This window comes from Sphaeramia orbicularis, chromosome 18 (genome assembly GCF_902148855.1).
Source record: "Sphaeramia orbicularis chromosome 18, fSphaOr1.1, whole genome shotgun sequence".
In the NCBI taxonomy this organism is placed as follows: Eukaryota; Metazoa; Chordata; class Actinopteri; order Kurtiformes; family Apogonidae; genus Sphaeramia; species Sphaeramia orbicularis.
The window spans coordinates 26,423,970-26,430,148 of NC_043974.1; the positions used below are offsets into that span (position 1 = coordinate 26,423,970).

Below are 6,179 nucleotides of genomic sequence, written 5' to 3' on the forward strand. Positions count from 1 at the left end.
TGCTTGTAAGTGTGCATTAAACAAGACGCATTCTGTAAAATCTGTTGCACAAAAATGAAAAATAACCAGCGGAAGTACGTTAGCGTTTTCAACCCTCTGTGACCATAAACAAAAACACCTGAAGAGGTGGTGTGGAGTTTTCTGTCTGGCTTGAGAGCTTTCAGAGACTCCTCCCGTGTCCTGTGTCGGTGGCAGCTGTCATAGTCGAGGATTTATGGCCTTATTGAGCTTTAGAAAACCACAGATTTCACCACATGTTGAGCGGCAGTGTCCAGTCCACATTACAGACACAGCCAGCGTTAAACCTGCACACCACGACAAAACCAAAGGGTAGGGTAACAGAACGGAGCTGAGAATGAAGTGACGGGGCCTTTCTTAAGCCTTGTCCACATGGAGACGAAAACAATCCATTCTTTTTTGTTTTAAAGTTTTCTGTAAACTCAGCATCATTTTAAGAGACGTGTCGAAACAAAACTAATGAAAATGCTGATGTATGTATGCCAAACCTGCAGGTGGCGCTGTAAGACTCATTTACAGAATTACACCAAAAACAGAGTTAAAATGGGGTAGGTGTAGAAAAGTTGTGCAACGTAAACAAACACAAGAACGTTTACAAGCACATTAAAACTCAAATCATTTGATATCTGGAGTTATCATGTTCTCAGTAAACCCCCCCCCCCACCCCCATATGCAGCCATAATGTAAATATGTCTGTTATATTTGCTAGCGACTAAGGATGTAACGATTACCGGTATAATGATAAACCGCGGTAAAATTCCCGAAGGTTAGTATTACTGTTTAAATTCTAATTATCATGATAATCGTGTTTGATTAGCGCACTTTGAACACAAACTTGATATAGAAAATGGTCCAACAATGGTGATAAGGTGCCATCTTTAATGCACATTTGTATGTTTGGCATTCACTGTTTTAGACTCATGTTCGTTCAGGTTCCACATTTAGACCAGTATGAGCTAAAGCGGATCGGAATCAGTCAAATAAGAACAGAATAAACTAGAAATAATGACAAATACAAACGTTTCTCACACCATTACACTAAAAATACACTAAAGTATACAAAAACATGCAAAAATACACAAAAATATAGTAAACTACACTAAAAATATGCAAAAATACACTAAATATACAAAAAATATAGAAAAATTCACTAAAAACATACAAAAATATACAATAAATATGCAAAAATACATTAAAGTATACAAAAATATGCAAAAATACACTAAAACATACTAAAATATACTAAAAATAAGCAAAAATACATTAAAGTATACAAAAATATGCAAAAATACACTAAAAACATACTAAAATATACTAAAAATAAGCAAAAATACACTAAAGTATGCAAAAATACACTAAAAATATACTAAAATATCCCAAAAATACACAAAAATACACTAAAGACATATTTAAGTAGACAAAAGATGTGCAAAAACACATAAATACATATCTTTAATCAACATTTGTATTTTTGATGTTTACATGCTAATATTTGAATGTTTCTGCAACAGAAAGTACATTGTGCCTTTTATTTTATTTGGGGTTTTTTTGTTTTTGTTTTTTGTTTTTGTTTCTAATTATTTCCGTGCGTGTATAAGTACTTTTTGAGCATTTTGACCACATTTCAACAATATCGCGATAATAATAACTGTGATAATTTGGTCACAATAACCGTGATGAAATTTTCATATCATTACATCCCTACTAGTGGCATTGTACCCATGGTGCCATTGTACGATAGCGCCCTCTTGTGGTGCAACAGTGACACTGCACCCATGCGTCCTCCCGTGCTGCAACATCAGGACATTGATTGGACACACACGTGCCGGACAAACACGCTCCGCACACAGAAACGTCCAATATAGTAGGATATAAATACCAAATTTCTTATTTTCCTCTTTCTATTTTATTTTTCACTTGTTTGGGGTTTTTCATACCTGTCTTTTCTCTGCACTTGCTTGTTGTACGTTGATGCTGTTAATTGTGAAATTTCCTCACAATGGGATAAATAGTCATTTCTTATCTCATCATCCAATATCTGGAGTTACCATGTCAACAGTTCTCAGTTACTCAGTTACTACTCAGTTAGTTAGTTAATATTTAATTCTAATTCTATATTTATGTAAATTTCTTATTTTTCCTCTTTATTTCATTTTTCACCTTTTCTTTTTCTGTATTTGCTTGTTGTATATTGCTACTGTTAACTGAAACTTCCCCACAGTGGGATATATAAAGTCATATCTTATTTTATCAGATTATCTAAATACTCATATAAACAGCAGTAATCTGATTAACACGCCTGGATTTCTCTGCTGTACTCCAATGTCTTCTTGCATGTACACTACAAACAAAAAGTTAAGGATATTTCATTTTTTTTGTCATTTGTAAATAAAACTATGCCTGGTTATTAAAAATGTTTCAGTTCACACACAAAAAAGTAAAAACTGCTGTGCAAGAATTGCAAATGAAAAAAACAGCCCAAAAATTACAAATATCACTTTTTGTTGTAGTGTACACCTTTTGCATCTGCGCAATGTGCAATCAATTAAATCGTAAATGATGTAGTTGTTCGTACATACTCTGAAAAACCCTGGTATAGACGTTTCGTATCATTAGCGGATTTCTTTCAAATATCCCATTTCTAAAGTGCTTGTAAACGCACCAGAACTATTACAATTACCCGATTAATCCCAGTCATCATTTTTTTTTTTTATGGTCACGTGAACTGGCTCATTGTTGCTGTTGTCAGTGTGGCTAGTGCATGCAGGTGAAGAGGCGGGGCTACGGCGTCATGGATACGCATGGGTTGTAAATACAGAAATGTAAAGGAGGCCATTTGAGATTTGTTCAGTCTGAGACCCTTGGAAATGATCATATTTGGGCTCCTAAAACCCCACTTCTGTATGGATGAAACACCCACACACTCCCAAACTCCAGCCTGCTTCATGATGTGACAACAAACTGTCTTTTCATCGATTGTATTTACGACGCACCATCTGCAGATGGATTTGGGTTTTGTTTCATGGTGACAGACTGAGGTGACTCACACAGACGCTGAGATGGGGAAAATGCATCTGTTTATATCACAGAGGGAGTTAAGATTCACCTGTTCGAAGGCTGTTTGCATTAACTGATGGAAAAGTAAATGTGTAGTGGGGATGTGATGATACACTCAGCTCATCAGACGGTACGCACTACTTTTAAGAAAACTAAACTGATGAAATTCATGACTGGACAAACAGACTTTTTTATTTAACGGTTACAAAACGATGTAGGTGCATTTTGAAATGTTTTATAAGTTCCATCCAAGCCTGAGCTTTTAACTGTTGAACTTCTTTCCACAAATAAAATTAAATATTTATTCCTTTAAAGTGCAAACAATACAGTCACAGAAAAAATTATTCGACCATCAAAAGTCCTCAAAAACACTGGTTATGCAATCAAATACTAACTTCTGTGTGTGTCATGTGACTAAAACAGACAAAAGAAAACATGGAATGCCTAAAAGCACTGTTTTTATCAGTACAGTGCCATAGATACTGATGTAAGAACTGAAGTAATTTTGGTTATTATCAAGAAAACATGGAAAATGGATAGATATCAGCTCTGAAATTAACCCTTTCATGCATGAATTATAAAAGCCTTAATCAAGATTTTTTTTCCAGAGTGTTTTTTTCCTCTAGGTCAGGGGTCGGCAACCTGCAGCTCTTCAGCCTCCTTGTAGTGGCCCCTCCCTTTACTGTCAAGCCAGCCGCGATTCTCCTCTGTATGGTCAGTCCAGCAGCTAGCGTTTTTCTTGTGCGCTACTTATTCGACAATTACGGTAGATGAGCTACATGGAGCGAATGTGCCTTCCAGACAACAAAAGTAAGGGCTCATTTCTGCTCTACGTTAAAGACGCAGACGGATACGGACGGAGGGTTCTGTCCGTCCTTTGTATATTACTCACATAATTCTGTCCATTTTCCAGGAGAATATGGAGCAGTCCAACTGGGAACTGTGGAGGCAGTGTTGAGTTTTGAAGAGAATAATTTTCATAAATAGCGATACTTTTCATAGAGCAACTGAATGAGTATAAGTACTGTGTACTTTTGGGGTAATCCTACAACAGATTCCATTCCAAGCTACAAAAGTGTTTGTTTTTCTGAAATAGGCTTTAAGACTAAATTCAATGATGAATAAAATTATGACTTCCAATAAGTACCTCATGAATTTATTACAATTGGTATTAGTACTTCAAATACTATTAGCAAAAATACTATGAACTACTTTTTTTGTGTACTTTTGAAGTAATCGTACTCAAAAATCCCTTCCAAGCTCCAAAAATGTTTGCTTTTTCATCTGAAATAGTCTTTAAGACTAAATTCAATGATGAATAATTTTTTTTTTCCAATGAGTACCTCGTGAATTTAATATTTTTGGTATTAGTACTTCATATACTATTAGCACAAATACTATGAAATACTTTTACTGTGTACTTTTAGAGTAATCATACTCCAGAATCCATTCCACACTGCACTTCTGTTTGTTGTATTCAGTGGTTGTAACAGATAAAATGTAAAGAAGATTAAAACTTTTAAAAGTTTATAAGCTCTGTTATTTTTTGCGGCTCCAGACTATTTTTTTGGCGGAAGAGGGGGCAAAATGGCTCTTTTGATAATAAAGGTTGCAGACCCCTGCTCTAGGTATTAAAAAAAACAATGCGATTGAAATCGTTTTTATGAACCCATTTTTCATGGAGTTACAAAAATGTCCACTCAGCTACACACCATGCATTACATTTTTGAAACAAAGAACATATTTACTGATAAACTGTGTGAAAACTATGAAATGAAAACATTTTTAATGCAGCTAATCTGATGATTTCTCTCATTGTAACATACACTAATACTAGTCATTACTCACTTCATGGAGATAATATGCAAAAAAAGAATTTTTTTCCAAAAAACCCCCACTGTTAATTACAGTTTAATAACAATAACTACCAACTGATTTTCACTCAAACATGTTAGTGCAGATCAGGTTTATGAAAAACAGCAAAGTTACAGTAACAGTATGAATTGTAGAGTGTGGGATGGTGCATACACTGCAAAAATCTAAATCTTACCAAGTCTATTTTTTCTCATTTCTAGTCAAAATATCTCATCACACTTAAACTGAAACATAATCACCTAAGAGTAACATTTATTTTGCTTAATTCAAGCAATCTTAATTCAGTCTAATCTAATCTAATCTCTTATACAACATTGATTCACTGTAAAATCCATGGACCTTGATAAATAACAGTGGATGGAAATGCTTGGTTTATGTTCAGTCAATGATATATTTACTGAAAAGTCACTTTTCTTCAGTTTTGATATAATAACCTTAGAATTTATTGTTTTCATGAACATTTAAATTAAATAGAAAATTAAAGAGAAGAAAATACATGATTTACAGTGAAAAATGTAGAAGATAATATCATAATAAATTTAGATAAATCACTTACAAAAGACAAAATAGAGAGAAAACATCATTTGAGAACTGCCACAAAAGTAGCAGTGGGTCTTTATGGGTTAAAAAGGGAAACAAAGCAGATAGACACATTTGACATGAAACCGTATGTTTCCCCATTTATACTCGCTTGTGCTGAGGATCAACAGTGCAATAAAAAGGTTCTTCAAAATCTAATAGTGGATGGTAAAGACAGACTTGAATTTGCACAAGATCCTGGAGGATAAAACCTTATTTGCGCATAAAAACAAATGCATTAAATGAATCACTAGAACTACAGAGAGAGAGAAAAAAAAAAACCAGATTTGTACACGATGTCAGTCAACATATTTACTTAAATGGAAATGCATGTCTGGCAGCTTTCCATTACACTCGCCTCAGAACACTGTCAATACTGTTTTCTCCAGATGTCTGCTGAGAATGATGCAATTGGTTTGAGCGGGGGAAGACAGAATTCATAATCATTCATTTGCACTGAAAGTAACTTCATGAAATACACGGGTGGAGGACTCGGAGGGCGCGCTGTGTTTGTGCCGCTTCTTTCTCCGAGGATCAAACATGCAAAGATTGATATTCAGCGCCCGCCACGAGGATTTCTGAACCTTCCAAAGACATTAGAAGGATGAGTCGACTGGATCAAATACTCTCCCGGGGTAGGACTGGAAATA

The 6,179-nt window shown here is 34.9% G+C and overlaps 1 long non-coding RNA gene across 1 annotated transcript in view; it reads left to right on the top strand.

The window, feature by feature from the left end:
- Window positions 1-258: 258 nt before the first annotated feature.
- LOC115438747 (uncharacterized) overlaps window positions 259-6,179 on the top strand; it is an 8,073-nt gene continuing 2,152 nt past the window's right edge. Inside the window, exons 1-2 of the long non-coding RNA XR_003938144.1 lie at window positions 259-269; window positions 3,110-3,112. This is a non-coding gene — a long non-coding RNA (uncharacterized LOC115438747). The remainder of the gene's footprint in view (window positions 270-3,109; window positions 3,113-6,179) is intronic.